Source organism: Cygnus olor, chromosome 22 (genome assembly GCF_009769625.2).
Source record: "Cygnus olor isolate bCygOlo1 chromosome 22, bCygOlo1.pri.v2, whole genome shotgun sequence".
Taxonomy (NCBI): domain Eukaryota; kingdom Metazoa; phylum Chordata; class Aves; order Anseriformes; family Anatidae; genus Cygnus; species Cygnus olor.
Genome location: NC_049190.1, coordinates 6,177,221 through 6,191,772, shown reverse-complemented (window position 1 = coordinate 6,191,772; position 14,552 = coordinate 6,177,221). Strand labels below are relative to the sequence as shown.

The window sequence follows — 14,552 nt, the reverse complement described above, 5'->3', positions numbered from 1 at the left end:
CCCTTTTTACCAGTCAGATTTCCTCCACTCCCCCTGGGATCCTCACTGCCACAATCCCACCCCCTTAAGTTTACTGACATCATTGTATTTCCCCTCACTTGCACTACAGAAAAGTAGAATGTTAGGAACTGGGATACAAACATTTCACAACCCATCAGCAAGTGGCACAAGAACCATTGCAACATTCAGCTACAAACATACAGAAAAATCTAAAAAGTAAAACAATTCCTTAATGGCAGTTCTGCTGACCTGCCTCAGATGCTCTTTGCTTATTCAAAAGTTTGATAAATATACTTTAAGTATACAAATCCCATGTTAAGACCACAAGCTGAACTATTGAACAATAATTTGCTTCTGGCAATGAACTACTATTTCTGTACATTATGCACGGTATTAATACTGCATTAATACTTTCAGTTCCGTTGTTTCCCCAAATAATAGGTTTTACAAACCATATTGCCAGACTCTCATCCCATTTTTTTTCCCTTTCATTGCCTCAATCACTATATGTCCTCAAAGGAATAAGATTTTGATTCTTCCAGATGGCTTTAATATGTTTAAACTTCACGAAATCATCAGACATACAAAGGTACACACTCTGGTATGGTGCTGGCAACCTTCAATACATTTCACGAAAACAGATCAGTCCAACCACAAGAACTATTTGCTTGCTCTTTATCATGAAGAATATATAATGTTTTACTTGCCAGTCAAAATAAATTGCTCAGTCAAGGCTAACCTAATTTTGCAAAACTGAAATGAAGAGACATCTGTGCAGCGGGAAATGAATTGCATGGTATTAAATAAGCATACGTAGGACATTTGTCCCTATTCTGTGGAAAAGGTACCTATCCCCTGCTCAGAACTCACACACTTGACAAGAGATATTCTTGTAACAGTCTCAAAAGCCTAATCATCCTGCTCCATACCAAAAGAGGAGTGTCTTGTCATTTCTGGATCTCTCTCTTCAAGATTATACCTTTCTTGAAACGAAATAGCATATTTTAAGCTTCTAACTTCTCGCCTTTTCGCCTAATCCCCTGAACTGCATTCTTCCCAGTGACAGTATTGGCCAACACAACAAACTGGACTCCCATCCACAGTGAAGGCTGTCCAAGTCCCTGTCCAAAGTGCTGTTTTCTGCACTATCTCACGTAGAAAGTACAGAAGTGTAACAAAAAATGACTTCTTCCCATCACCTTCTTAGAATTCAAAAGTCACCAATGCAGTCTGGAACAGGAGACTGTGACATGAGATGGATTCTGGGGAGAAAGAGATGGGACCGCGGGGACGCATCGTTCGTGAGAGGAAAACGGTGATCTACATGGGCACGCGCTTGCCAGTTTCAAAGGCTCGTTTACCTTTTTCTCAAACTGACACCACTGTTTGCCCAGAGCCCAAAAGAGAGATTACGGATCTCTCCTTACAAGACCCTACACTGCTGTCCCCGCTCACATCCCTGTCTCAGGTCAGCGTGAAAGCCAACCAAGACAAAACTCCAGACCAAGCCGCCTCCAACAGCGCGGTGCCCGCGGTTCTCTTCACGGCGCTGTGATGGCATCGTACGGACGTGGTCTGCTGAGCACCCTCGTGGGTCTTCGCTGCACCTGAAAGGGTCTAACAAGGCATTAAGCGGCCCCAGTAAATGTCACAGAGGACACCTCGCACAATGGAGAACGAGGCTGGACGGCGGCTGCCCGGCACGGTGCTGTGCTCCCGAAGCCTGGGAGCGCTGTAAGGCACCACGCGGACCCAAACCCAAATTATCCCTCATTTCTCCACAAACGGCCGCCTGGCGATGGCGGGGCTCGCCGCGACACCCCCTCCCTCCCCTCAGAGTCGGCGACACGGGACGTAGACACACCGCGGGGGGACGGCGTCGGCTCCCTCGCTAAAACGCAGCGGACGGGAAGAAAAACGATGGCCAAAACCAGCAAAAAAAGACGAAAACCCCCAAAACCACCGCCGCGAGACAGAGCCCCGGGCGCCTTTATTTATTTAATTATTATTTATTCATTTTCTCGCCCTCCCTCGCGGGGGGAACCGGCAGCTAACGGCCAGAGCCGCTGACAAAGCTCCCGCGCGCCCCCTCCCCTCGCCCCCGCCCCCACCCCAGCACCGCCTCCGCGACATGCGCGGCGCTATCGCGACACGAGGCGCCCCCTTCCCCTTCCTCAGGGAGTCCCCCCTCCATCACAGAGCCCCCTTCCCCCGCCCCCAATATCACGGAGCCCCCCCCGTCACAAAGCCCCCCCCCCCCCCACATCGCAGAACCCCCCCACACACACACTCACCTCGCTCCGCCGCCGCGGGGGAACCGAGCCCGGGCGCCCTCACCGCCGCCTACCAGCCGCGTCCCGACATGGCCGCTGTCGTCGTCGCAGGTGAGGGGGCGACGCGCCCCAAGCCGCGGGGAACGGCCCCGGGACCGCTCCGTGGACGGGGGGAGCCGCGGCCGGCACACGCCCCCCTAACACACGCTCCGCGGCGCAGAGAAAGGCTCTGGCCGCCAGCGGGGCCCATGCGCGCTGCTGCCGCCTGCCCGGCTCCGCCCCGCCGCGGGGAAAGGGCGGGCGCTGAGCGGGGTGGCGGAGGGTGGGCGCGGGGCGTGAGATGGCGGCTGGGGGGGAGGGAGGGGAATTGGCCGGTGCGGGGGCTCTGTGTGGTGCTGAGGGCTCTGCAGGGGGGCTGGGGAGTCGTGGGGGATCGCAGCGAGGCTGAGGGTCGTGTGGCTGCTGAGGGTGGGCGCAGACAGTGGACGGTGAGAGCGGTGCGGGAGTGGGGGTGCGCCTGGGGCAAGCACGAGGGGCTTCTGTGGGGGGAGTGTGGAGGGGGTGGGTGCTTCGTGGGGGCCCCCCCCCCCAGCCTCCAGTTTGCCCCCTACCCCAGCCTCTGGTTCGGGGCCGGGCTGGGGAAGGAAGGGTTTGCCCCCCAGTGAGGGGCGAGCAGGGTCTGCAAAGGCAATGGGGTCGTTTGGGGCTGTCCCCACAAATGCAACAAGAGGGATGGAGGTGAGGGCTTGCTGAGCCTGCTGCTGGGGTTGCAACTGCTGTTTGATCGGTTGCGTTGGAGGGAGATGTGAGCATCCAAAATGTCATCAATGAGGTGCTGAAGTTTGTGTTCTTTAGTGTTCACGTGGCCAGGCTGGCTCCCTGCCTGAGGAATGGGGCCCAGCCAGGACAGAGGTAAAGGAGGTGCCTCCTGCACCTGGCCCTCACAACTCACATGATGGTGCAAGACCAAGGAGGGGCCACAGGACTCACCTGCAACTGGACTACTTGCACTGTGCACAATACACACTTTTTCCCTGTGATATAGCTTCAGGGGTATTAAGTCTAGCCCCCAGACTGCTGTTTTGTCAGGAAAGGTTAACTCACTTCAAAACTGAAGTGAGGTTTAGGTATTAACCACAAATTCCTTCCTCCAAAGGAGTGAAGCGTGTTCTTAAGTGAAAGAGCCTGCAGTGCTGTAACGGAGGAGCTCATAGGTGGAGATACTGCTCTTCTGTGCTGTTTTGGGAGCTGACCCCAGGCACTTTGTAATGTACACGTGCTTCATAGATGCTTTAGTGTATCATCAGCGTCTTCAGAAACACGTAACTTTATTTTGCTGGCAGTAGGCAACGTCGAAAATCCTTCCCTGATAATTATCTCCGCCATTTGGTGACCGCAGAGGTTAGATATCCAATGGCTGGTGTGTATTTATTCCTTCAGTCATGGCATTGAAGCAGCTATGCCAGAGGCACAGCGCTGAATAACCCTGAGCCGTGTTGGGATGATGTGCACCATGCACCTGGGGACTCACGCAGAGCTGTGGTTTGTGCTGTGATTCACCCTCCCGCTGACACCTACATGGCCATTGCAAAACCAAATATCGAATGGGCCACTTGATACACTTTTAGGAATCTTTTAAATGAGATTCATGGTGTAGGCTACTCCATGGGCTGGATTTAGTGGGTTTTGGTTTTTGCTTTCAGCTGGGAAACAGTGTAAATATAATACGTAATCTATGTTAAGACTACACGTGGTACCAGCTATCCAGAGCGTTTGGATAAATGATACTGCTGTTTGCTAATTGGGAAGCTAGGGATAACAAGCCATAAGCATGTAGTAGTTCTGAGTTGTGAGCTTTAAGTTAAGAGATTTGAAGAATTTTTTGTTGTTAAAGTTGTGAAGAAAATTTTCCAAGCCTGTCATGGGTAACTGATGATAGCTGTAAATGTGCAGAGTCTGGAACAATAGCTCTGAGACATGTGAACTGCTTCATGCCAGCGTATGCTGTGCCAGATACCACAGACAAAATTGTAGTTAAGAACATTGGTGGGTTTGGGCTCCCTGTGTAAGGAGACGGCAAATAGCAAAGATATTGAACAGCATCCCCTAACGTGGGGAACAGCGTAGCTGTGTGGGCTAATAAACAAAAGAGGACACGAAAAGTGCATAAATTAAGATGATGACAAGGCAAAATCATGTGATTTATTGTGCTGGTGCCTACAACTCTGATCCTGTCAAACCTGAGAAGTTAATTAAGATGAGCCAGGACCATGCCCACATGGCTCACTGCTGATAAAACCTGGGAGCACCGGCAGCGGCTCTGTTGACTCCGTATGTAGGAGGCTGAAGTTTTAGTAATGTGTGAGACTATCCCTATCTCTCCATTGCTGATCTGAGTGACTTCTAAATCCCTGGATGAAAAGTACCCAGAGCATCCTGAAGTAGTGGAGCCTATCCCTCTTTATTAGATGCCACCATCTCTCTTGCGGTTTCAGTTCTTCCTTATTTTGACTGGCTGTCACTGGGTGATTTTTGAAAGCCTTGTTTGTTGCTCTTCCCAAGCAGAGTATTTTTCATTATGTCTGTCTAACTCAAAACAAATGGTGGGCTGCACATGGGAATGCAGCTTGAGAAAACTGGAGATCAAAGAGAGGTCTTGACTCTGTGCTGAGGATCCCTGCTGCATTTCCCCTTTAACTGCCTCCCACCAAGCTCCTGGCTTATGATTTGAAGCTTGCTGTCTTTCTTTTCTTTTGTCTGAAAATCTTTGCTTGAAAACAACAATAATAATAAAGTGATAATGTTTTCCCATTGCAAACTTTCTCTCTGTTTCTTGTTCCATCAGTCCTTCATCTTGCTAATTTTCTGGAAAACTTCAATGGCTCTTCAGGATGCCAGGAAATGCTTCAGCTTGAATGAAAAGTAAAGCACAGAGCCCTTGTATCCAGTTCACCCAAACAGGAAAGGACTGATCTGCACTGCTTCAGCCCTTGCCAGTTAGAGGTTGCTGTTGTGTGTCTGGAGGGCTTGTCTGCCCTTTGCATGTTGGATCTGAAGGTCACTCTGCCCTGATCACCACATCAGCAAGTTAGCTAGCACTTTCAGGAAAAAAAAAAAAAAAATCCTACCCAAAGGATGGTAGGGAGAAATATGGCCAGGTGTCAGTTCCTGACACATCTCAATTTTTACTTTCTTCTGCTAAAAATTGTGGTTTGGTATCAAGAGTATTGTTTTGGTTTTCTCCTTCCCTAGTGAGAACTTCTCTGAGCCATGCAGTTTGTTACATATGTACATTTTTTCCCCCCACTGAGACGCAAGATTAGGGAAGCTAAAGAAGGGGATTTTTCCTGACTTAGAACTATTGGTTTTGGGGAGGGCTTTTTTATCTGGCAATGTCAGTGAAAGGATGCCTTGCCGTCAGCTGAGAGAAGCTGTAGAGAGCACCTATGTTGCTGGCTGGTTCAGAGTGTTTTGTTGTTCCATATAAGCCGGCCTTCAGAAGATACTTTTGTGAGATAACACTGTATCTCTCCTTCCTTTACTTCACAATCTGCTTTTCTTAAATATTTTTCTTGGAATCAAATATTTATGAAAATAATCAGTTACATTCACAGATTTCTTCTGAGCTTTATTTATTTTGAGAAGATGCTGATGCTATTGCCAAGCAATATGAGACTGTTTACAAAGTAAACTGGGACCACAACAAAGAAGCGTGAAAGTAAAAAGGTGGGAGAAAGGAAGAGAGAGACAATGTATTGCTGTTCCTGAAAGCTGCTTTGCATTTCTATAGCACCTTTCCTCCCAGTGTTTCAGGGCACATTGCAAGCATTAGTCATACCTCATGCTAGATTTGAGATGAGTGAGGCAGTTCCTGCCCCCATTTAGAGGAAAAAATCTGGATATCTGGAACCCAGGGAGAAAATCTTTTCTGGACCTTTCTGTGGAAGCTGAACAGGTCACTTCTCTGTACTTCAGTATGTAAAAGTTAGGGCACTTCAATATAGCTTGCTAATTCTGTACAGCGCCTTGTATTTCTCCCAGAGGAAGTAAAAAGGACATTGAAATACAAAAAGAACGTATGCGTTAGGTATCTGCAGTCTGCAGACCTCACAGAGCAGCTCTGCATCTCTTACATGACTTTAGATGCCAGAAAATTGTGTGCAACTTTGTAACCACTTAGAAATGTGAAGCCTACACTATGTTTTAAAAAGAAGTGGTGAGAGTAGGACAATAAAGTGCTGCAGGGAGTTAACACATCAAGCTCAGTAGCCAGTGAATGAGCCAACTCATAGCAAAACTGACAAAAGTTTAAACCTATGCAAGTCTGAGTATGTTTGGCATGCTACTGGTGTCCTAGTTAATTTTTCTTTTCGTGCGTTTATAGAGTTTGCCATATAGGGGTGCTGAATTTGGTTTGGGGCTTCTGGTTGATTACTGCAGAGAGACGTTGTTAAATTTATCAGCATCCTTATGAAGCTTAAAAAAGTGACTAATTTGATTAACTGCAGTTTTAAACTGGTCTTCATTTCAGTTGGTACAGCTTTTAATTCAGTTAGGATTGCAGAAACCTGTTGTGAAATCTTGACTCTGTTGAAGCCAGTAAGAGCATTGCTATTGACTTCAGTGATGAAGCCAGGCTTTTTTTTCACAAAAAAAAAAAAAAGTCAATGTTAATGATAAGAGCAAGAGGCTTCATCCAAGTAACTTCACTAGCAGATTTGGTGTGTTTGAGAGGATTCTGGGGGAGGATAGACAAAGATTTCTTGTCTTTACCAATATTCCTAGTCATGTTTTCAAAGAACAAATGTATCTTTTTTTTTTTTCCTGGCAATGGGTATATTGATGGTCTGGCAGATTGCACAACTGAGCTGATGACACACTGCTCCATTCTGAATGTTTCATATTCAGACATCTTAGCTCCTATTCTTTAGAGATAGGAGAGATTTTTTTCTTACAGTATCGTATGTCTAGACATTTTTTTTAGCATTCTTATGTATCACAATCCTACTAACTCATATAGGACAAAACCAAAATATATTTATCTTAATCTCCACTCTTTGGAGGAGAGTATGTAGCGTACACAAAATGAGAGACCTTGCTGTGACCACATGCCCCTGCATGGTGCTTACACCCAGGAACAGAGCCTTGGCTCTTGAGCACTTGTCACTGATGATGCCACAGCTTGTTGCTGATGCACGGTGTCTTCCAGTGGAAACTGATAAACAGGAGATAGCTAATTAACGTGGTGATGTCAGGTGTGATGCTGGCACGTGCGTTGTGCATGATTAGCATGGGAGGGAAACTCTGATATTTTAATGAGGGTTTAAAAAGTGTTGGTGGGAATAAACCCTGCCACCCCAAGGTAGCACAATCCCCAAATTCTTAGCATAGTTGATTTGGGTCCTTCAGTTGGGTGCATTTCTGTACACATGCACTTTGTAAATCCAAGTGAATTCTAGGCTTACAAAGACACACATTCAGAATAACTGAGATCAGATTTTTAATGAACCATTCATTTAGACTTTCAAAAAAAATTACCATACTCTGAAATGACTTGGCTGAAATAGTCATTGAATACTCGAAATGCTTGCAAATGGTGATAGAGATTTGTAATATTCTCTAGCATTTAACTAAAGAATTGAACGTTTTTCCACCTCTTTAAAATTATTACTATTCTGTCACCTTTGTGAAGAACAGTGCATTTGGTTACACAAAGCAATAAGGAAGATTAGGAGTGTAACTAAATAAATTGATTTTTGAGGCGATGAACCTCTTCATATTTACAAGATGTTCTCAGTGTACATGAGCAGGCCCTGGGACTATGCATATGTAAAGGTCAGGTAAGTATAAACACAAGTAGAGCAGAATATAACTTTATGTTCAAGCCTGTCTCTTTGATGGTCAAATCCACACAGATGAGCACGCGGCATGCTGAATGGGATTCTTCCAGTTATTGGGCTTACTTCTCCTTGCGTGCAAGTGTGGTGCTGTGCTTAGGATAGAGTAAAATTGCTCCTTTGACTGCTTGCTCTTTAATTCCCCCTTCGTAGTCTCGCAAATACTCCTGGAGCTACATTGCCATGAAGTGTCTGTGAAATCAAGTGACTGGTTGAGTCAATCACCGGGACATTTCTCCAAGAAAGCAAACTTCAGGCATGCACATCCCTTCTCACCAGGTCACGGCAGCTGGAAAGTGGGATTGTATTGCAGCTGCTGGCCTGTTCACCCTAGTCCTCTCTCTAGGCCACTTGTTCACCATTTTCTCTGTGCTTGCAGACTTGCAATTTTTTTGGTATGATCTTACACAGATACCCCATCTGTTAGGTGGGCATTGCACCACCAGTTTTCCAAGCAGGTATGGGCACTGGCACAGGTGAGAACTGGCTCAGCTTGCTCTGGTAGTGAGACCAGAGATCAAGATGAGCCAAGGAGCATGTAAGAGGGGCCCTGCAAGACTGAAGAGACTCAGCGCTTGTGCACTTCTGTGGCTTACTAAGCAAGTAGTGAAGATCTGTATTTTGTAGCTTGACACTTGGATATGTTTCCTATGGAGAAATGGCACTGGGTTTTGGAAGTCTGCAGGAGTTCGGACATGTTAGCACTATACCCACCCAGTGTGGAAAGAGCTATGTAGAATACGGACTTCAAGTATCGTAGTACACCATTAAGTGTGTAAAGATAAGGGAGTATTGCTCAGGGAAACCTGGCAACGTCCTGGAATCCAGCACTGCCACGTGTTTGGCATCTGGTAACTGTGGCTTAATTGAGTGTGCCATCTTAGTTCAGCAATTTCTTAGCTGGGAAGGAGCATCTGAGGCACTGTGTGATGGGGATCAGACATGCAGGATAGACCAGATCCTGGCTTGTTTTCATAGTTACTGACTTAGTGCTTCTCCTCGTCATATGTAATGCAAATTATGTTGTGTAATAATTTGTGTACTTATGACTTAACTGTATGTGGCTGGAGCTGCCTGTTCCTATTCGTGTCTCTCCGTTGCCTGAAGGGAGTGAACACAACAGATTGGATTAGGCCTCAGGTCTTAATGCACAAGCTGGGCAAGAATCCTGCAAGAAACGCACAATATCTTTCATTTTTAATCTTAGATTTTCTTCACCTCTTCTAGAGAGTGGCTTAAGGCCTAACACATGAGCTATAGTACCCAGCTGTACTGATGACAACTGTGGCAATTCCTAATATCCAAATGTTGGACATGGATTGCTGTGGAGGTAGGTGGGCTGCTGTAACCCTCAGCAGGTGGAATGGAGTTTAGAAGCTCTTTAGGTTGGAGAATAAGAAATTGAGGGGTGGCTGCTAGACGGGTGTCTGAAAGCACCAGGGAGAGGGCGTCTGGAGGCGAGCTGATGAGCTGGGGAGAGCCTAAAACAAAGTGACTGGCTGTCAGCCTGGAAACCGGGAAGCGCCCTGGGCTCTGCCTTTCCAGTCACACCCACTGATTGCAATCCTGCAAGAAGAGCAAGTGAGAGGGGGGAAAGTGAGGGGCTGCGCAGCGCAGGTGCTAGAAATGCCCTCTGGTACCCGCTAGCAGATGCAGGGCTCCTTTCTGTAGCTGGGGTGGATGGATGGCATTTCAGGGGCCTCCAGGAGAGCCTGGCAGAGCTGTCAAGTACTAGCACGTCACACACAAGGCAGACACTTGGTAGGCTGCTGCTTATGGAAACCTGTGGGTGTTTTTCCCCCACATGCACTCCAGAGAGAGCATGATACAAGAAAGCTGTGTTTTGTGGATGTGCTAATAAAATTTGTAACAACGGTCAAGGCTGACGGTGGCATCAGGGCTGGGCTGTTGAGGGGGCACGAGAGAAAGTGGGACAGCTCAAGACCTCATTATTTTGCTGTGTCTCGTATTAATCTTCCATTTATTCATTTCTTGCACTGGAGTACTTCATCTGATCATTGTGTAATTCCAGTATGTCTGGAGTTCACCCCCAGCACTGATGACTATGCTGTGCTTTGGTTGCATTAATCAGTGTGGGGAGAATCCGAAATTTTTGGTGAAATTTTCATCTACCCTTAAGCTTGAGGGATGAGGCAGCCTTTTTTTGCTGTTCGGTTGTTTCAGGGAATTGATTCCACATCTAAGGATAGAGGGCAGTTCGTTTTTCACCCATTTGTTAAATGAAATTTCTTCCCTGTTAACAAATGTACCATGAAATTCAGGGGTGGGTAAAACTTTCCAGCAGCTGGCTGCAGCAAGAGCCGAGACTGAACTAAGGTCTTTTATTTGGCTATGAACTTTCCAAAAGCCCAGGGTGGCTACTTACATCAAACATGCATGCTGAGAGCTCCTCTGTCTTTATAGACTTACACCTGAATGCAGAATTCTTATTTTCATACATCTGTCTCAGATCTGGGGGAAGCCAGAGTTGATGCTGACTTCTGAGAGATATATAATTGCAATCAGCAGCAGTTGCTGCCATTAGATCCTGTTGCTCGGTGCTAAACAGGAATTAGTGCTGGAGACTTATTTGGAGGATTAAAAAAATATAAAAATCTGTATAAATATATTCAGTTATTATTAGAAGAGGTATTTAAATCTTCCAGTGGTTGGGTGTCCCAGATACAAACTGATGGAAGCAGGAAAAACCTCCTCTTGCAAATGAGTTATTTGGTAATGTTTCATCAGAGATTTTGCTGCTGTAGATAAATTTTCTTGGGCTGGGCACGCAGTTAACTCCACCATTCAAAGCCAACCATTTATCTGATCTTCTGCAGAAATTAAAAAATTTGTTATTTCACAACTGTGAGTATACGTGGCAAGGTGGCTATGTTGTTACAGTTTACAACATGACAGAAAAGCTCTGAAAGGTTTTTGATGTTTTAGGGTGCAGCCTTTAGTAAGAATAATTAATAATTAACTAAGCTAGTGCTCAACCAATAGTTAATTGCATTTTTTGGCAAAACTTCCTTTGTTAACCTAAGATACTGCATGGTGTTTTGCTTAAGCAAATAAACGATTTTGTAGGAATTTGAAAATCTTTTAAATGTAGGAGTCTTTTAAAATAAAGTATCTCCTACTTCAAGCCCTCATAGATTGCTGTGGTTAGCTTTGAGCCATGTGAAATTAAGAGGGGCTACAGAACTATAAAGCTGAAGACTGTAGAGAAACCCAAAGCTCAAGTTCACAGAACTTAGGATAAAAATTTACTGCGCGGTGTTGTAACCACCTAAAACTTCACCCTGACTTTTGCTGTACTGCGGGCCAGTTTCTAATCTTGCTGCAGTTAAAACCAGAAGTCACAGTAATTTTTAAGGGGAGAAAAGAGGATGAACTTTGCTGCATAATGCTTTTAGGCTTCTTTAGAAGTTATTTCACTTAAAGTACTGTATAGAAAGGCTGAATCTGTAGATTAAAAAAAAAGGGTGGGGAGGGGGCTAAAACTGCAAAGCTTAACCTGAATGGGATGGAAGACAGAAAGCAAGCTCAGGGTACGAACGCCGGACCTAACAGCAGTGCAGTTCAGGGCTGGTGTCTAGTTGCAGAGCTGTGGAGACACAAGGACTACATACTAGCAGTGACTGTAGGTAAAAGGTGGTTATTGCTGGTGCATGTCAGATTTCTGCCTGTTGGCATTAGCTACCCTCAAAAGACTGGGATAGAAGAGGGCGAAGTCTTCATTGGAAGAAGTTCTGTGCACCAAGCTAGATTAAGTCTTGAGCAAGTTAGTAGAAAAGATTATAAGAAAGTGATAAGAACTGTGCATGAGAGATGTGGCAAGTTCAACACCAGGCGTGTTGAACTGTGTTCTGGCTTTTCGTTTCTACAGGACGTAGCAATAAAGGGGTGAGTAAACTTCCCATCTGCCTGCTAGGCTTTGTCAGAAATGCCTGATGGACCTGAGCTGGTGCTGGGCTCAGCCTGGAAGTCAGCAGATCCGCCTGACTGCTTCAGGCTTGCTCTGCAGCCAGCAGTGGCTACTCTAGCCCTTGGGCACTGAACAAGAATCCTGGATAAGGGAAGGTAACATCACAGAGAGCTGTGAAGGGCAGCTTGTGGGGCTTTGGGAGCAGGAACAAGCTAGAGAAAAAAGTCTGGAAGGAAGGGAAAGAATGAGGGTGGCTTTGGGCGATGGAAAGTTTGAGAAATATGCAGAGAATCTAGCTGAAAGGTTTCTTCGCTGATTGATTTAACTTACAGTGGAGTGAAATTGGCCTCGGGTCAAGTCTCCGATGCTTTTATATGACTGCTCTGCCTCTGAGCATCCTAGAATGACAGTTGGGCCAAGCGTTTTGGCCTGTGGGCAGATAAACAGGGAAGGCATAAATGTCCCTTTCAAGGACAGCTCCCTGCTATATGCTTTACGTGCCAGTTGTAGGTCTGTTTTACACTCCGGGTTGCTCTGTCAGGAGGTGGATAGGAAGTGCACCTCCTTGCACCTGGAAATCTGTTGAAAACTGCTGCATCGTCAGTTGTGACACTTCTAGAGCTCACTTGTGCTATGGAAGCTCTCAGGATGTCCTTGGAGCAGACCCATGTGCTATCAGTCCCCTGAAAATACAAGTTGATTTAATATGTAGGTCAGAAAGCACATCCCAATTTATCTAATAGATGAGAGTTGCCTAATTTTGTGTCACCGGAGCTGCTGACCATTTTTTTGAAGGTAATATAATAATAGCTCGAAGGTAATGTAATAGCTTTGCTCTCAATGCAGGGATTAAGGAGGGTCACCAGGTATTGCAACCCAGAGGGCGGGTGCAGGTCTCACTTTCAGTGGCATTAATAAATAAAAGCATCTGCCAGAGAGCCAGGTCATGTGTGAGGACTGCTGCGCTAGAAGAAGAAAAACCAACAAGGAACAAAGCTTCAGAGTGGCATTTACCTGTTGTCTGTAAATGGGCTGAACATAAACAACACATGCATCTCCACAGTGACCCCAAACCAAAAAGTAGGCCAGGAATCCCACTGGGAGCTGTTGCCCCCATGCCTGCATTATGGCCTTCTTTCTTCCCTCGTCTTCCAGCCCCCGAGGAATCGGACGGGGAGCTCCTGCTGTCTGGCAGTCTGGGCTGCATCAGCCTGTCTTGCGCCGCGCGCGTTTGTCCCCCACACTTCCTTTGCTGCTGTCTGTAGCAGCCTCACTCAGCGCTGAGCAGTTTTGCATCTGAAATTAAAAAGATGTCTGGATCTGACTAAATCATACTTCATTATCTCAGCGGGCAGCAGATTTAGGAGCTAGATCTGCAGTGAACATTTATTAGGTTGTGTGTCTTCTGGGGATAGCTATTTTTTTTATCATCAGATTCCATGACTTAGCATCATAATTAGCTATTAGACATACATACTCCAGTTAAGAGCTGCTTTTTTTTTTTTTTTTCCAACCCTGCTTATTATAAGAGTCTCTGTTCTCATTTATAGGGAAGTTTTGCACAGTTCTTCAAGTGCAAGATAGCCAATGGGAGTGAGACCTGTAATTAATCCGCCCCATGCACAGTGCAAGCAGAAGAAACTCTTCTGTCTCTGCAAGGTATCTGATAAGACTGCAACGCTGCTAGTTAGCATGGTGGGTTTTGTGATGTTGGTGCTGGGGCTGGCACCCAGCAAATGCATTCCTTATGAAGTATGAGGAGCAACAAGAGCTGATTCAGAGGGTTTCCATTAGACAACAGAAAGATAACTTGAGTTCAGTTTCCCATCCCTTCTTGCAGATATGAAGTGAGTGAGGGGGGGAGCATTAAACGGGAGCAGTGAGAGCAGTGGCCTGAACTGAGGGACATCCAAATTCAGCTCTTGCTTTGCCATAGACAATCTGTGTGGCTTTGGTCGCATGTCCTCACTGTACTTTGGCTTGTTTTCCATAAAATAACCTCACATATTTTGTGATGAAGTGAGCCCCCCTTGGATGCTGCAATATTAGGGTATCTTGTTGTTTGGTCACGAAGGTGTTAAAAACAGTGGAAAGCACAGGGTGAGGATTGTTGTCCCTTTAAATGAAGTTCTTTTATGTAATGCTACTTGGTTTATTGCACAGGAAATATCTTTGTTCCTTAGCTCTCCAGCTACTGTGGTACCTGCCATTTTTTGCAATTTACTTCTGAGAATGTTTTTCTAACTGCCTTGTGTTTTTGGATCGGATACAACACCCTTTGATTCCTGTTGTCCTTTTGTCTTTGTTTGTTTGGCTCTAAACATTTTGTTCCCTGAACGTGGGCCCAGGTTCTCTTCTCCCCCATGCTGCAGCGGAGCAGGAGTACTGCGTCTGAAGCAATTAGCTAACAAGCATTGGCACATGCCAGGGAAATTAGGACTGTTGATTATGTTT

General features: G+C 45.9%; 1 protein-coding gene across 9 annotated transcripts in view; it reads right to left on the bottom strand.

Moving 5' to 3' along the window:
- The window catches only part of ARHGAP32 (Rho GTPase activating protein 32), a 262,792-nt gene extending 260,234 nt beyond the window's left edge, over window positions 1–2,558 (bottom strand). For 6 of the 9 annotated variants that reach the window (XM_040534596.1, XM_040534595.1, XM_040534604.1 and 3 more), the window contains exon 1: window positions 2,295–2,558. The gene's annotated coding sequence lies outside the window, so the exon portion shown is untranslated. The remainder of the gene's footprint in view (window positions 1–2,294) is intronic. The other 3 variants (XM_040534605.1, XM_040534607.1, XM_040534608.1) reach the window with 2 other exon arrangements.
- Window positions 2,559–14,552: the final 11,994 nt, after the last annotated feature.